The sequence below is a fragment of the Nerophis ophidion genome, linkage group LG14, assembly GCF_033978795.1.
Source record: "Nerophis ophidion isolate RoL-2023_Sa linkage group LG14, RoL_Noph_v1.0, whole genome shotgun sequence".
NCBI classification, from domain to species: Eukaryota; Metazoa; Chordata; class Actinopteri; order Syngnathiformes; family Syngnathidae; genus Nerophis; species Nerophis ophidion.
The window spans coordinates 22,667,236-22,685,441 of NC_084624.1; the positions used below are offsets into that span (position 1 = coordinate 22,667,236).

General features: G+C 40.2%; 1 protein-coding gene across 2 annotated transcripts in view; it reads left to right on the forward strand.

Moving 5' to 3' along the window:
* Positions 1 to 6,246: 6,246 nt before the first annotated feature.
* mbnl1 (muscleblind-like splicing regulator 1) overlaps positions 6,247 to 18,206 on the forward strand; it is a 174,786-nt gene continuing 162,826 nt past the window's right edge. The window contains exon 1 of one of the 2 annotated variants that reach the window (XM_061920138.1): positions 6,247 to 6,383. The gene's annotated coding sequence lies outside the window, so the exon portion shown is untranslated. Of the gene's footprint in view, positions 6,384 to 13,246; positions 13,440 to 18,206 lie in introns of those variants that run through there. The other variant, XM_061920136.1, reaches the window with a different exon arrangement.

Below are 18,206 nucleotides of genomic sequence, written 5' to 3' on the forward strand. Positions count from 1 at the left end.
CTCCGGGATTAGAGACAGGTCAACGGGGGAAGGTATCGATCTGGGTCCTTCGGAACGTAAAACAGCAGAACTGAGACAATTGGCATGACAGTGGTCGCTCCAGGCCAGTATCTTACCGGTGGACCAGGAAATGTGGGGATCATGCAGATTCAACCAGGATCGGCCGAGGACAAGTGGTGTCACAGGGGCGTTCAGGACCCAGAAACTGATGGTCTCTGTATGGTTACCAGAAAGAGTGAGTGCGATGTTTGATTGGTCCTAATGGGTGACCATCTAAGTTTTGGGCTGTAACAAAATTCTCTAAAGAAATTAACGGAATACTCGATTCTGTGGCATACCTTAAGTCGAGGAAACTCGTCGGCTCCAGAGTCCACATATGCCTCCACAGATAGTGTCCTATCCTCCCAAGTCAAGGTAGCAGGGAACAAAGTACTCGGAGCCTGCCTGGAAGAAGTTGTGGGGATTGTAGTATGGCTCACCAATACCGCCGTGATTGGTGAGCCTGATCTTTTGGCCGAGGGGGGCAGTTGCAAATATGATGGTCTGCCAAACCACAGTAAAGAAAAAGACGTTGTTGGAACCTCCGTTCCCGTTCCTCAAAGGAGAGTCGAGATCTCCCTATCTGCATGGGTTCTGGTGAAGGGCTAGGACCTGGACTAATTGTGCCAGTCTGTCCTTTGATGTTCCGGCTGGTAGAACTGGGCGGTCTTGCTGCAATGGTTCTGCCAAAGTCGCACTCCCTCTCAGCTTCTCTTTCTGACAGTCGCTGATCGAACAAGATGGCTAGTTCGATTAGCTCGCCACAAGAAGACGGCCTGTCTCGCATCAACCCATCCTTTATAGTCTCATTCAGCCCTCTTCTCTGTTTGATACTTTACATTAGTTTTGGATGATACCACAAATTAACGTATCGGTTCGATACCAAGTAGTTACAGGATGATACATTGGTCATAATTTAAGTCCTCATGTGTCCAGGGATGTATTTCCTGAGTTTACGAATTATGAATTAAAAAAAAAAAAGAATTTGTGACGATAAAAAGAGCCCTATCATCCCAACCGCTCTCGGCTGCCAAAGTGCGGAATTCTAGGGTATAATTAGCTACGGAACGGCGACCCTGTCTGAGAGAATGAAGCCTAGCCGTAGCATCTTTGCCATCCGCAGGATGGTCAAAAACGGCTAAAAACTCCTTACGAAATGCAGAATAATTAGAGTTCAGTCCTGAAGACTTGCTAAGGGCGGAAGTAGCCCATTTAAGGGCAGGACCAGAAAACAGGGAAAACAAAGGCTATTTTGGCCCCATCATTAGCATAGCGAGAAGGTTGGTGTTGAAAAATAAATTCGCATTGAACCAAGAAGCCTCGACAAAGTTCAAAATCTCCCTCAAAAGTCTTAGGGCTGGCTATCTTGGGTTCGCGGGAGACAGCCGGTCCTTTGGTGGCGGGTGCTTCAGAGGAGCTCGAAATGGGAGTGGGGAGTGTCATCTGACCTGAACTGAGGTTGTCCAATCTTGCTAGCAGACTAGCGAACGCCACATCAAGTTTGTCCTCCAAGGTGGTAAATCGGGTCTGATGTTGTTGGAGGACAGCCTGAATGGAAGGTAGGTCTCTAGGAGGAGGAGTATGGGCCCGTCTACCGGGTGCGGGGTGTGCTGCTCCGTCTGGTTCCATCTTGGTTGGAACGTTCTGTTAGGGCGAAGACGGCACAACAGTGGAAGTCCAACTCAATATTTATTGAGTAATTAATGATTACAAAGGATGTGTATGCTACTATGTGTTTGAGTGTGAACTATGTGCTGGAATTAACATATGGAAATACCGTAAAGAATGTTGTCGTGCGTGTTGGATGGTGGCGTCCAAAACCAGAGGGAGAAGGCAAAAGCAATCCGGTATCCAAGCGTGGTCGTGGAGCATGAGAGAGCGTCCAAAGTCCAGGCAATGTGTCAGGGATCCAGGAGAGCAAATCAGAGTTCCAGAGGAATGGAGACAGGGGCTGTGGAAGGAAGGAGAGACGAAGGAGATCACAAACAAGGCAGGAGGAAAACGAGCACAGGAATAAATCGCTGGTGAGAGTCAGATACGTGAGGCTTACTGCAAGCAATAGCAACGTTCCAACGACGAGGGTTTAGCGGCGGGAATCTTTATTCTGTCGTCCGTAATCACTGCCAGGTGTCTTGATTGGTGATCGTCTCCAGCTGTGTGTGTGAGCGGTCCGCGCTGCGCGCGAGGGGGCGTGTCTAGGTGTGGCGCGTGTGGACGCACTCAGAGTGGAGCCGCCGAGTGCTCCCGCAGATGAAGGCAGGGAAGACTGAGCGTGTGTCATAACACAGACTAATTAGGAGTCTTTGTTTGTTTACTTACTACTTAGTACTAGAAAAATATCAAAGTATTGAAATACATTTTGGTACCGATACTACAATATTGGTATCGGAACTACCCTTTACTGTACCATAGGGAAGGGATTCATATGGCCATGTTCTTGGGTAGATCTCGCGTGAGAGGAAGAGGTGGCGTTTGTCATTTTGCAATGCAGTCTACTAGGGATGTAACAATATAAATATCCCACCGTATTAAAGCCACAGTACAATATTATTGTGGTATACTGTATGTTTAAAAATTAAACTTGGTAAAATTACCATAGTGGTTAAAATTAAGTGGCAGGAATGTTTAGGGTAAACACGCTTACTGTAATTGAATGCAAACATATTGCTAAAATGTTGTAATCATTATTTTTAGTACAAACATGTATTTTTAAGTACAAATGATTGTGCATATGCATCCACTGTTTCAAGCAAATATTTAAAATAATAGCTTACAGTTGATGATTTTACTTCAAGTAAAGCGCTGGCAATCCGGGCTGTGTTTTTTAGCTCAGTAATAGTACGCTTGTCTCACGCACAGCGATGTGGGTTCATGCCTCCGCTCGAAACAAAAGGAAAAAACAACAAGGTTGAGAAAGGCAAAGAGACACACCCCATCCTCCGTACATTCAGCTTCAAAAATCAATAAATTAGTCAATCAATGTTTATTTATATAGCCCTAAATCACAAGTGTCTCAAAAGATCCCTCATCAGGGCAAATCCCCCCCCCCCCCCCCCCCCCACCCCCCCCAAGGCGACCGGTGCAACGGATGTCGAGTAGAGCTAGCATAATTTTGTGAAAGTCCAGTCCATAATGGATCTCACATAATAGTGAGAGTCCAGTCCATAGTGGGGCCTGCAGGAGACCATCCCGAGCGGAGACGGGTCAGCAGCACAGAGACGTCCCCAATTGATGCACAGGCGAGCTGTCCACCCCGGGTCCCGACTCTGTGCAGCCAGCACTTCATCCATGGCCACCGAACCTTGCAGTGTGTATATTGTACATATTTCATATAGTTATGAAGGTGTCTGTTACTACATTTTATATATATATATATATATATATATATATATATATATATATATATATATATATATATATATATAGTACTTTATTGATTCCTTCAGGAGAGTTCCTTCAGGAAAATTAAAAATTCCAGCAGCAATGTACAGAGTTGAGATCAATTAAACAGTAAAAAGTAAATGATGGGGTAAAAATGGAAACAAAATAGAAAAATATTACAATGACAATAAAAATAAAAAGCAACAATGAGTATGAAAATATAACAGTAACATAATAATATAACAATAGAAACTAGGCAGTAGTGACCATGTTATGAAAAGGTATTGCAATGTTATTGTTTTGCATCTCATGTCATCCGAGTACCCCCGTCCAGAGAGAAGTTGTACAGTCTAATGGCGTGTGGGACAAAGGAGTTATTGAGTTTATTAGTCCTGCACTTGGGATGAAGCAGTCTAGCACTGAACAGGCTCCTCTGGCTACTGATAACGCTATGCAGAGGGTGACTGGTATCATCCAGGATGCTCACTAGTTTGTCAACAGTCCTCTTCTCTGCCACCGTCACCAGTGAGTCCAGTTTCATTCCGATCGTAGAACCGGCCCGCCTGATCAGTTTCTCAAGTCTGGAGCTGTCCTTAGATGTACTGCCCCCCCAGCACACTACCATGTAGAACAGAACACTGGCAACCACGGACTGGTAGTACATTCACAGGAGTTTTTTGCAGATGTTGAAGGAGCGCAGCCTCCTGAGGAAGTACAGCCTGCTCCGTCCTTTCCTGTACAAGTGGTCCGTGTTAACAGTCCAGTCCAGCTTATTGTCCACCCAAACCCCGAGGTACTTGAATGAGTCCACGGTCTGTATCTCGACTCCCTCGATCACAATAGGTTGTGACCTTGGACTCGACCTTCCAAAGTCAATGACCAGCTCCTTGGTCTTTGACGGGTTGAGTTGCAAGAGTTTCCCGTGGCACCAGACAGCAAAGTCCCTCCCCAGGCTCTGAAACTCCTCCTCTCTGCCGTCCCTGATGCACCCGACAATGGCTGTGTCATCCGCGTACTTCTGGACGTGACACAGCTCTGAGTTGTAGCAGAAGTCAGCGGTGTCCAGGGTGAAGAGAAGAGGGGCCAGCACCGTTCCCTGTTGTGCTCCGGTGCTGCTGATCCCAGATATATATATATATATATATATATATATATATATATATATATACATACATATATATATATATATATATATATATATATATATATATATATATATTTACTTGTAGTGTGTATATTGTACATATTTTTATATTGTTATGAAGATGTCTGTTATCACATTATATATAGACTTGCAGTGTGTTCTTGTCTCTCATAATGATTGTAAGCGATGGGCTGCATTCCAAAAAAAGTGTAGTTCCCCTTTAAAAACGGTGCACCCTTTGATCCGAAAACTAAAGCATTTTTTTCTTTAATTCGAGGAATAACATCCACTCCTTCTTCTCGGCACTGTCCTTCGCACTCAGTTCACGCGTGAGTAACTCAACTTTTTACTTCTCACTCGGCGAACGAATCTCAAGGTGCTCTTAAAGGCCTACTGAAACCCACTACTACCCACCACGCCGTCTGATAGTTTATATATCAATGATGAAAAATTAACATTGCAACACATGCCAAAACGGCCTTATTAGTTTACTAAATTACCATTTTAAATTTCCCGGGAGTTTCGTCTTCGAAACGTCGTGTAATGATGACGTGTACGCAAGACGTCACAGGTTTTTAGGAAGTATGAGCGCTGCGCACACACACAGCTAAATGTCGTCTGCTTTAACGGCATAATGATACAGTTTTTTGGACGTCTGTGTTGCTGAATCTTTTGCAATTTGTTCAATTAATATTGGAGAAGTCACAGTAGAAAGATGGAGTTGGGAAGCTTTAGCCTTTAGCCACACAAACACATGGTGATTCCTTGTTTAAAATTCATCGAGGTGAAACTTTCCTATGGATCAGAGCGCGGTCAAGAGAACATGGATCACGACCACATGTCAACCAGCAGGTTTCGGTGAGAAAGTTGTGGTTAAAAAGTAAGTTCTTACCGGAGAAAAGCTGAGCTTGTGCCGTCCTTAGCTGCCGTCGACTCCCCTGAGACACTGCGCGTCAAGACACCTGTGGAGACACCCTTCTGACTATCAGGTAATATTAAACTCACTAAAACACTAGCAACACAATAGAAAGATAAGGGATTTCCCAGAATTAACCTAGTAAATGTGTCTAAAAACATCGGAATCCGTCCCAATGCAATCGCGTTTTTTTTTTGTTTCCTAGTCCGTCGCTATCAATATCCTCAAACACAAATCTTTCATCCTCGCTCAAATTAATGGGGAAATTGTCGTTTTCTCGGTCTGAATAGCACTTTTTGTTGGAGGCCCCCATTAAAAACAATGTGAATATGTGAGGAGCCATCAAACATGTGACTTCATCGTCTACGACCTCCGGTAGAGGCAGGGCTTTTCTCTTAGCACCGGAAGTTGCGAACGTTATCGTGGATGTTCTCTACTAAATCCTTCCAGCAAAAATATAGCAATATCGCGAAATGATCAAGTATGACACATAGAATGGACCCGCTATCCCCGTTTAAATAAGAAAATCTCGATTCAGTAGGCCTTTAAGTTGAGGCCCAACAGTAATTCATAATGAAACACAACTCCAACTTTGAAACATGATTCCAAATATATTTGTCCGTGTTTTCTCCTGCTGGTGAATCATTATTGTTTGTGCTCCTACTCCTTTTTCTGCTGTTTTGCTGAGCTGTCCATGGTGATTGACTGTGTCTCTTTCTGTGCACTGGCAGCTAGCTGTACACAGGTGCTGAGTGCTGCTGAGTGGGCCTGCGTGCGTGCGTGCGTGCGTGCGTGCGCGCTCCAGAGGCCTGCCTCCACATTCCTGCGATATTTGGACAGACACAGTCCTTGGGGGAGCAATAGGTGGAGGCTCTAACGGAGGACAGACTTCAGGGCGGTGGGGTGAGTTATAAAAGCTGTGATGTGACTCCTGTGAGGGTGTTTTGATATCACATCCTCTTTCTTTTTAGCTCTCTGAATAGAAACCACTTCCTGAATTACCTTTATCTTGCACAGTGCAAACTGTTTTCATATGTCAGCCACTTCCTCTTCACACACACACACACACACACACACACACACACACACACACACACACACACACACACACACACACACACACACACACACACACACATACACACGCACACACACTTGTGTGCACATTCCACAACTAAAGTATGGTACCAAAATACTTTTCGATACTTTTCTTTTTTTTTCGATACAAAAAAATGTCATTATTGGCTTTATTTTAACAAACAATCTTAGGATACATTAAACATATGTTTATTATTGCAATGGAAGAACTATTTAGTCCTTAAATAAAATAGTGAACATACTACACTATTTGTCTATTATTAGTAAGTAAACAAACAAAGAATCCTAATTAGTCTGCTGACGTTGTCAGGCTTTCCCCTGACAGTTTGTCTATGTTTTAGTTTTTTCCTCTGCATTTGTCTGTTTCCTCTGTGTTTGGTGTCTCCTGTCTTTAGTTCCTGTCTAGTGCTCTTATTTTGTCAGCTTCCTGTCTTGTTCCCTGAGTGCTGTGTTCCTCCTCAGCTGCGACTGATTGGCACCTGGCCACACCCGTTGCCAATCAGCCTGCTCCTATTTGTACCTGCTTTGTCTTGTGTCAGTTGCTGGATCATTGTATTGTTGTTGCCACATATCACTCTTGTCGTGCTACCTGTCGTGTCGTTTTGTTACAGCTACTACCTGTCATGCTACATTGTGTCCTGGTCGTCGTAGCGGTAAGCTGTTTCTGTTAGCATTAGTTATTTCCAGTTTTTCTGTTTGCTATCCACTAGCTTCCATGCTAAAGTTCGTTTTTGTTTTCTAGCTTCCAGTGCTAGCTCCCTTAGTTTGTTATTCCGCCCACGTGCATGCTTTTTGTTTGTTCTTGTTTAGTTTGAATTAAATCATGTTTTCATATTCTATGCCTGCCTCCGTCTCTGCATCTTGGAGTTCATCAACGAATAATGTGTGACAGACGTATGCAGTAACATATTGTGTCATTTATCATTCTATTATCTTGTCAACATTATGAAATACAAGCTCTAAACATTGATTATGAATCTATGTGTTCATTTACTGTTAATTTTTACTTATTTTCTGTGTTAACATGTTCTATCTGACCTTCTGTTAAAATATAATGATCACTTATTCTTCTGTTGTTTGATACTTTACATTAGTTTTGGATGATACCACAAATTAACGTATCGGTTCGATACCAAGTAGTTACAGGATGATACATTGGTCATAATTTAAGTCCTCATGTGTCCAGGGACGTATTTCCTGAGTTTACGAATTATGAATTAAAAAAAAAAAAGAATTTGTGACGATAAAAAATATCGATGTTATCATAGTATTATCGACTAGATATGCTCCTGTACTTGGTATCATTACAGTGGATGTCAGGTGTACATCCGCCTATGGCATTTGTTTACATCGTGATGCCGGTGAGCTATTGTATCCTCCTATGGTGTGTAGTGAAGCATGTTTAGATATTCCTCGTCCTGCACTGGTAATGATACTTGTAAGAAACGTACTTTATTTGTCGCCATGGAGGCAAGGATTAGTGATTTAGAAGTGGCTAAAACACTGCCGATTACAGATGGACATTAACCGCTGACTAGCTAGCCATGTTTTAAAGCACCTCTTCCTGAGGGCGTTTCAGTGTTATAACTTCACCTTTATCGTCAATTTTAGGCTAAAATGCGTCCGTTCTCCCTTTTCTGTCTATACGCTGTGTCTGCTTGTAAGTAGTCCGTGTGTGTGCGCAGCTGAACTTGCTCCTCTGCTTGTAAAACTAGCAATGTCATGACATGATGACGCGCCGTCATGCCCGTTAAAAAACAAAAAAATTGTCGAACCGGTACTTTTCAAACAGAGTTTAGTACCATTTTTGATTCATTAGTACCGTGATATTATACTAGTACCGGTGTACCGTCCAACCCTACTGCCTTGGTAATCCAGAGGAACATTTATGAACTATGCAGTATAAAAATGATCCCACAAACTTGTCACCCTCATCTGGATACCATGACTCATCAGGCCTGTTTGCAGGCGTAGATGATCAGGGCTCTCCAGTCTTCTCTGGCGTCCGACCTCTGTTTGACTTCTATATTATTGATATTTCCGATAACATTTCTTAGGCTGTTGATATATGTTGTTTGTTGTCCACCTGGATCTTTCTTTCCTACAAGGTTTCCTGTTAACATCAATTTTTCTAAGCTATCTTTTCTAATGACATGTCCGAGGAATTTCAGCTGCCTATTTCGATTTGTTGCATATCTTGTTTGTGCCCAGAGCATACGTACGTTTTGAGGACTCCAACTTTGGTGTCCATTGAGATGTTTCTATTTTTAAATATAGGACTCATTTTGTTGAAGCTGTCTTTTGACATTTTGTTAATTTCTTTCGAGTAATAAACCCACATTTTCATCCTCTCAGACAGATAATTGCTCTATTTTTGGCCATAACTTTTCGGCTGTGTTAATGTGATTTGAATTTATATTTTACTTTTATGTCACATTTTCATCGTTAAATTTCAAAATATGCTGCAAATTTTTAGCCCAATTTAAGTAGCACCAGGACCAAATAGTCCTCAGGCAGTTGTGTGTAAAACATTTTTGGATTCATATTTTTTCAACTTTTTTGCTCAAAAATCCTTTCTAAAAACAGTAAAATATATCATGTTTGAATGTCTATTTAAATTCATCATGTAATTTTTTTTTATTTAGAAAAATGTGCATTCAATACATCCATACAGTAAATGTAAAAGGGCTGGGGTACAGGGTAAAAGATCAGGCCTCAATATACTTAATATCAGTAATAAAAATAATTTTTAATGCATTTTTATTTGTCTGGTTGGTATAACTTTTTATCATTTTAAAAAAAATAAATAAAAAAACTGACTAATTGGATCAAATTGAGTACATATTAAGGGTTGAACAAATATTGCATGCTATGGATTAGGGTTGTACGGTATCTCGGTACTAGTTTAGTACCGCAATACTAATGAATCATATTCGGTACTATACCGCCTCCAAAAAGTACTGGTCCCGCCACCCCCCTTTTTTTTTTGCGGGCATGCCATTGCTGGTTTTACGATCAGAGGAGCATGTTCGGCAGCGCACACACACGCAGTACTTACGAGCAGATACAATGTGTAGACAGAAAAGGGAGAATGGATGCATTTTTGTCTAAAAACTAAAGATAAAGGTGAAGTTATAACACTGAAACGCCCCCAGGAAGAGGTGCTTTATAACATGGCTAGCTAGCTAGCGGCTAACCTCTATTATTCTTCGCCTCTTAGGTGATGAATAAGGTAAGTTTCTTAAAAGTAACGTTATCACTGCAGGACGAGGAGTAGCTAAACATGCTTCACTACACACCGTAGGAGGATACAATAGCTCACCGGCGTCACAATGTAAACAAATGCCATTAGTGGATCTACACCTGACATCCACTGCAATGATACCAAGTGCAGGAGCGTATCTAGTCGATACTACTATGAATATATCGGTATTTTTTAGCATCACACATTTATTTCTTTAAAAACATTTTATATTATGTTTATAAACTCAGGAAAAAACGTCCCTGGACACATGAGGACTTTGAATATGACCAGTGTATGATCCTGTAGATACTTGGTATCGGACCGATACCTAAATTTGTGGTATCATCCAAAACTAATGTAAAGTATCAAACAACAGAAGAATAAGTGATTATTACATTTTAACAGAAGTGAAGATAGAACATGTTAAAACAGAAAATAAGCAGATATTAACAGTAAATGAACACATAGATTAATAATCCATGTTTACGGCTGGTCCTTCATAATGGTGACGAAATAATAGAATGATAAATGACACAATGTTATGCCTGTTCGGCATAGTGATGCCGGGTTCGATTCCCTCGAGGATGCGTCGAAAATTGAACACAGCAAACGGTATGAACTAATGATTTATTTAACAAAAAGGTGCTAGAGAACAAAAATACTGGACCTAAGAAAAGGCAAACAAAAGACGCTAGCATGAAAGCTAGGATAAACAAATAGTAAACTAAACTGGCACACAGGCACACAAAGGGGAAAACAAAACATTTAGCGTGAGAGCTAAGATTGAATAAAATTGCGCAGCGTGAGAGCTCGCGAGAATAATACAGAAATTTGCATGTAAGCAAAAGAGCAAAGCAGACGTACCGTTGTGTATGAACAAATTTGGATCCCAGACTGAACAACAAAAGATGCAGGCTTAAATAAAGCAGGTGATCACTGAGGACAGGTGTGCAGGGCCGTGAGTAACAGGTGAAACTGATAAGCTACCATGGTGACCGACTAAACAGGAAATAATAGGATCAGACAGAGAGTAAAAATAAAAATGGAACAATAAACAATAATATGTGGAGGATCCAAAAAGTGGATCTCAACACACAATATGTTACTGCATATGTCAGCAGACTAACTAGGAGTCTTTGTTTGTTCACTTACTACTAAAAGACAAGTTGTCTTGTATGTTCACTATTTTATATAAGGACAAAATTTCAATAAGAATATGTTTAATGTACTCTAAGATTTTTTGTTAAAATAAAGCCAATATTGCCATTCTTTGTGGTCCCCTTTATTTATAAAAGTATTAAAGTATGGAAATACATTTTGGTCCTGATCAGGGGCGTCGCCAGACATAGTTGATCTGCAGTGCCCCAGTAAAAATTTCACCAATAAAAAAAAACGCTTCAGAGTTTTTAGTCTACATAACATAGACAACAGCGCACATACTACTTAGTATGGTAATTGATTGCTACTGTATTCACTCCACGATACAGTGAGCACATGGCTACTTAATATGGTAATTTATTCACGTGTGGATCGTCTCGGTTGAGAGAGAGAGAGAGAGAGGGGGGGGGGGGGGGTTCGAATGACTGCGTGAGGTAGGTGACGTTAGCCAACAACAATTTGTTAATTACAATATTTTGATTTTGATTTGACTCAAACTGTAACTCCTAGATGGATTTAAGAAAGGTATTCGCCCGCAGCAGAGTAGAAGCGGCAGGAATGAGAGATGTAAGTGAAGTCCTAGCTAGTTAGGCAACATCATTGTCTTAAGTTGATGCTAAGTTAGCTAAGGTTATTCCTTGTTTCAAGACAAACATATTCATTTGCTGTACGAGCTGTCGGGGGGAATTTCCAATGAACATGAAACATAATGTTGGTTATTGTCTGCTGGTTCTGCATCAATGATGATTTGGAGTAAGCATGTGTGAGTTGAGTGCTTCTCAAATGGTTTATCTTCAGGAAGAAAAACATTTTTCCATATCATCAAGTCGTGAGACAAATGTTTAAATCATTCAAGTTTATTTCACAGAAAAATAGCACGGTAGACTTGTCTTGTTAATCGGTGTGACTTTGACTAAAATAATGTTGTTTTGTCACCAGAAAAATGGCTACAGCTAAAGCATTTGGTTTTGTTTCCAGAAAAAATAGTAACATTTCTGTATTTGTTTTCAGAAAGATGGCTGAAAATATCGGGTTTTGTTGCCCCATTTATCCATCCATCCATTTTCTACCGCTTATTCCCTTTTTGGGGTCGCGTTTAGATTTTAAAAAAATATATTTCCATGTCTGTCCTGAGTCCTCCTCCAACTTGTTAGTCGGTTTGCCTTTTGCTAAAATACTCACTAATAGTCACTAGAAAAATGGCTAAAAATATCTGGTTTTGTTGCCACAATTAGATTTTTTTCTCCCTAAACTTTTTTTTTTTCCATGCACACATGTGACTGCGACTCACTTAAAATGACACACAATCCACTTTTATGTCACGACCCAGCAGTTGGAAACCACTGGTCAACTGTATAACAGTTACTGTAATATTTCCATGTCTGTCCAGAGTGATTGACCACTTTGCAAAAATGAAAACGAGACGTTCCAGTTTACTTCTCAGAAAATGATTCCCTGAACAGACACACAACAGTTGTTCATTTATTCTACTACTGTGGCTTTATTGTTTTGTGTATATTTTATAGTTTTGTGTATCTGAAATAGGATTAGCCACATTGCCATAAATGGAAATTAAATAATATAAAAGAACCCAGAGATGTAGGGGTGCTTTATTTTTTGTTTTACTTTTGTAGAGGTTAAATTCGCAGATGATTACTGCAATATATATTTCAAAAAGATTCATTGCTCTTACTTTTTGCTTTTACCAGTAGCAGTTTAGAAGTCTGGAGTAAAAAAGTGCACAAGTAGGTCAAATGCATTAGTTAATCTGATATGATTTCATAGTTTTAAGCACTATTTATGTATTTTTTATGATAAATAAGTGCTAAAAATGTTTTTGCTTGCGCGCTTTGCATGCTCACATGAATTATTTGTGCCCCAGGGTGCCCCAGTACAGTATTAGGTCTAGTGACGCCCCTGGTCCTGATATGGCTGAAGTTGAGAGATTTGTCAAGTATAAAAAAATATGAAGCCAATAAATATTTTAACTCAGAGTTTTCAAAGAATATTAAACGTTTGCCCCAGAGGGTTAAGATTAATCAAATCATTGATTTCAGAGCGGTCTGGATAATCTCGTCCTCATTGTATGTGCAATAAACAAGCACGCAATTGTGAAAGAGAAGAGGAAAGAGGAAGTAGCAAAAAAAAGGTAGAGAGAAGAGGCGTGGAAAACAGCAAGGTGACCATATTTGGCATCAGTAGATAATGCAAGTAGAGGATGCAAATGAGATAAAGGAGTGGTTGTCATGGAGACTTGATGTTGCGCAGTGATGGTTCGCTGTAAACCTGACCACACTTGCGGTATGGCCGTTGCTAAGCAGAAGGTGCTATTGTGAGCGAGCGAGGAGAGCGAGTGAAGTAGCGGAAGAGGGAAGCGAACATCTCCGTTGATGTCGTGGCGCGTCGCGTCAACGTGACCTTTTGCTTAAAGTGGCTTCGTCTTTCCAGATAGCGCTCAGGTAAGCCCACTGTCAACACGACTACTCTTTGCCGGTTCAATTTTCCAAGTGACCACTTGTTAGTTCATTTAGCACGGAGCTTTTAAAGGTTTCTTTTTTATTTTTATTTTTTACTTTGTACGGCTTTGTTCAGTCCAGTAGATCTAAGGCCTTTATTGCCAGGGGACTTCATTTAAGATTTGTGTATTTGCAGTTGTATATCTACAATATGAGCACTGAGAAATTGCTGGAAGCCCACGTGTGAGGCCTCTTTAGAAAGGGTGTTTCTATTCGATTTCATTTTATCTGCCAGATAAGCTTCCAGCTTGAATGGGGGGGTGGGCGACGGTGGTGGGGGTTGGAGAGAGGACACACACACACACACACACACACACACACACACACACACACACACACACTCTTGTATTTGTTACCTTCTTGAGACCTCCTAGATATATAAGAGTTGTATTTACAACCTTAATATCCATCCATCCATCCATTTACTACCGCTTATTCCCTTTTTTTGGGGGGGGTCGCGGGGGGCGCTGGTGCTTATCTCAGCTACAATCGGGCGGAAGGCGGTGTACACCCTGGACAAGTCGCCACCTCATCGCAGGTCCAACACAGATAGAAACAACATTCACACTCACATTCACACACTAGGGACCATTTAGTGCAGCCAATCAACCTATCCCCAGCAACCTTAATATATAATATTCAAATGTAAAAAAAGTTTTTAGTAAATGAAATAAGTTTATGAATGAAATAAGTTTATTTCGGTCATATAATCAATCAAATCAAATCAATCAACCATTGTGTGTGATCAGTTTTACAGTACATGTTATATGTATACAATAATGCACATTTACACACGAAAGAAAAGAAAAAGAATGACCAAAAAAGGAATAGGCTGAAGCCAAAGCTTATATTTGCCTATCCTATACCTTCACAGAAAATTAGATTGCCTGGAACATCAACATAAAAAAATAAATATATCAAAAATCAATGGGATGAAAGTAATTGTGACTATATTATATAATTTTCAATTATTTCACCTTTCAATGTTTTCTTAAACCTTACCAAAGAAGTGCATGTCTTCAGCTCATCACTGAGCTTGTTCCACCATTTAACTCCTAAAACTGTAATACATTTGTATTTTATATTTGTTCTCGCTTTACCTATTTCAAAAATCGATATCCCCCGTAAATTATAGTTTTCTCCTCTTAAATGAAATAGCCTGAGAATACAAGCTGTAATAATTGTTTTATTTTTGTTTTTTGTTCGTAATTAGTTTTTAATCTTCATTATTTACTTGAAGTTATTACAGTGTGTCTCTATATACATAATTATTTTATTTTCTTTATTAATTTTGGCCAAAGGGGGCACATTTCAATTTCTTACACACACTTGTTAATACATATTTTGGCCAGAGGGGGAGCACTTCAAATTTTTACACACGTTGCACAACAAAAAGTCAGTGTTCAAAAACAAGAAAAAAATACAAAAAATGAGAAGTATTTTACTTGAACTAAGCAAAATTATCTGCCAATAGAACAAGAAAATTCAGCTTGTCAAGACTTTCCAAAACAAGTTAAAATTAGCTAACCTCAATGAACCCAAAAATACCTTAAAATAAGTATATTCTCACTAAAAGCAAGTGCACTTTTCGTGGTAGAAAAAAAGTAGCGGGGGGTGTATATTGTAGCGTCCCAGAGGAGTTAGTGCTGCAAGGGATCCTGGGTATCTCTTCTGTTGTATTTATGTTGTGTTACGGTGCGGATGTTCTCCCAAAATGTGTTTGTCATTCATGTTTTGGTCTGCGACTTGTCCAGGGTGTACGCCGCCCGATTGTAGCTGAGTAGGCACCAGCACCCCCCGCGACCCCAAACGGAATAAGTGGTTGAAAATAGATGGATGGATTCTTGTTTGGTGTGGGTTCACAGTGTGGCGCATATTTGTAACAGTGTTAAAGTTGTTTATACGGCCACCCTCAGTGGGACCTGTATGGCTGTTGACCAAGTATGCCTTGCATTCACTTATGTGTGTGAAATGCCGTAGATATTATGTGATTCAGCCGGCACGCAATGGCAGTGCCTTTAAGGTTTATTGGCGCTCTGTACTTCTCCCTACGTTCGTGTATCACTCCGTACAGCAGCGTTTAAAAAAGTAATAGATTTTACTTTTTGAAACCGATACCGATAATTTCCGATATCACATTTTAAAGCATTTATGGGCCGATAAAGAGTTGGCATTCTAGTTTCAAGCATGTTTTACTCAATATAGGTCATAAAATCTCAGCAACAAGCTGTAGTGTCTTACTCAGATAATTTAGGACCTAAACCCTTAAAACAAGCAAAACAGTCTAACATAAAATCTGCTTAATGAGAAGAATTATCTTATCAGACAGAAAATAAGCAAATATCACCCTCATTTGAGATATTTAATCTTACTTAGATTTCAGTTTTTGCAGTGTAGTCCATATGTTGACCAGAGGGAGCACTTTTATAACCGACACACAGTCAATTAGAAAAATCCCTCCTTTTTGGCACCACCCTAATTTTGATAGATTTCACCACCAGGGGTGCAAATAAGATCTTTATTTTTTGTTTTTTTGTAATATGCTTCAGGCCGATGACAAAGGGGTCACGGACCACAGACTTTAGTGGTGTGTGTGCCACACTTTAGTCAACCAGCTGTAGAAGCTAATTGTTAATGACCACTATAGTCTTAGTACCGTAGTGTATTTGTTCATCCTATAGTCACATATGGGACGCGGGTTGTCTTACGGCAGCACTGGAAAACGTAAAATCAGCTGTTCACCTGGCAAGATTTTTTTTTCGGGGATGAATAGGGAAGTCCTTCTTTAGCTGCCATCTTGATTTATCATATATTGCTGCCTTTGCGCCTGTTAATTTTTACTTTTGTGTGCACATTAAAGTAACAAAACATCCTGACTTTGGAGCAATGTTCACAGACTCTAGTACTTGGCTCTTTATTAGATGCATTGGTTTTCCGTATTGTGACCATGATTTTTGGTCCTAACTTGTTCACCTGTCCTCATATGGAAGATAATTTTCGTTGTTGATGTCTTAAAAAGGGTAGAAATACAAGAACACACACACACACACACACACACACACACACACACACACACACACACACACACTGGAGTGCCAGATGAGGACGAAACAGCCTTCTATTTTCTGGATCTGTATTTCAAAGCTGACAGCTTGCTTGAATTACACCTGCCTCCCCACCCTGTGTGGAAAAAAGAAAGCCACAAATTATGACGCCAACAAAGTGCTAAACTCAACTCAGGTTGGTTTTCAGCAGCCACATATTTACAAGCCTTACACTTTTTACGGACGGGTGCTGTATTTATAGCATGGTTGTGTACACCTTGGCTCTAATATAACAAGTAACACAATCAGGAAATGAGCCGCGGGGTGTTATTTGGATTTTTTTTTATTCCGCTGCCACCAAAATAAACCCGAGTTAAATGGGTTAGTTTGATTGCTGCTCCCAGCTGTTGGCCTTTCTGCAGGCAGGCCGTGTGCTCCGTCCCAGTCGTATAAGCGGTGATGGTCTGTAATGGAAGCCTAATGTGTATTTGCGGCTTAGTGATAGATGAGCGAGTCGGAGCCTCAGAGGTTGGCACACCAACGCTCGGGGACATTTCCTCAGGAGAGTGAGAGTTCACATTAGCCAGTCAGTGGCATTTACAAGAGGCTGGGAAATAGCCGAGCTCTGACACGATCAGACGGTTTAAGGTGGGACATTTGGGCTCGTCATTGGGGGAGAGAAGGTGGAAAAATACTGTTATGTCGGTTGAAAAGTTTAGAAATGAATGAGAGGTGATTTCAAATTGACATTCAAAATAATGATTTAAAAGGTTAGTGAAAACATTCCAGCCATGTATTAGCTTACTCTCATAAACATTTAGCATTGAAACTATTGACTATTAAGCTTTGATGTTTCCTCTTGGTGGAAATCCCCTTCAACTCCTTTGCGTTTACACACACACACCACTTCCTGTTTTCGGTTAGTTGACGTTAGGCTGCATGAATATTTTTTACCCCTTTGCATTGTGTTTCTTCTGTGAAAACAATTCAATTTTATTTTATTTTATTGTATTATATGTATTTGTAATTATTTGTATGCATTTATTCATTATAATGTAATTTTAATTAGTGAATGTATTAACTATAAAAGTGAATATATTTTGATTAATTTTGTTTTGTTAGTGTTATCAAATGGTTTCTCGCTTGCGTAATTCAAATAAACTTAAAAGAAAAAACTATTTCAGGACCATTTAAGGCCTACTGAAACCCACTACTACCGACCACGCAGTATGATAGTTTATATATCAATGATGAAATATTAACATTGCAACACATGCCAATATGGCCTTTTTAGTTTACTAAATTGCAATTTTAATTTTCCCGCGAAGTATTCTGTTGAAAACGTCGCGGTATGATGACGCGTGCGTTTGACGTCTCGGGTTGTAGCGGACATTATTTTCCAGCCCGATCCAAGCGACAAGTAGTCTGCTTTAATCGCAGAATTACACAGTATTTTGGACATCTGTGTGGTTGAATCTTTTGCAATTTGTTCAATTAATAATGAAGTCAAAGTAGAAAGATAGAGGTGGGAAGCTTTTAGCCTTTAGCCACAAAAACACAGCTTGTGTTTCCTTGTTTAAAATTCCCGAAGATGAAGCTTTACTATGGACCAGAGTGGTCAAGTGAACATTGATCCCGACTATATGTCAACCGGCAGTTTTCGGTG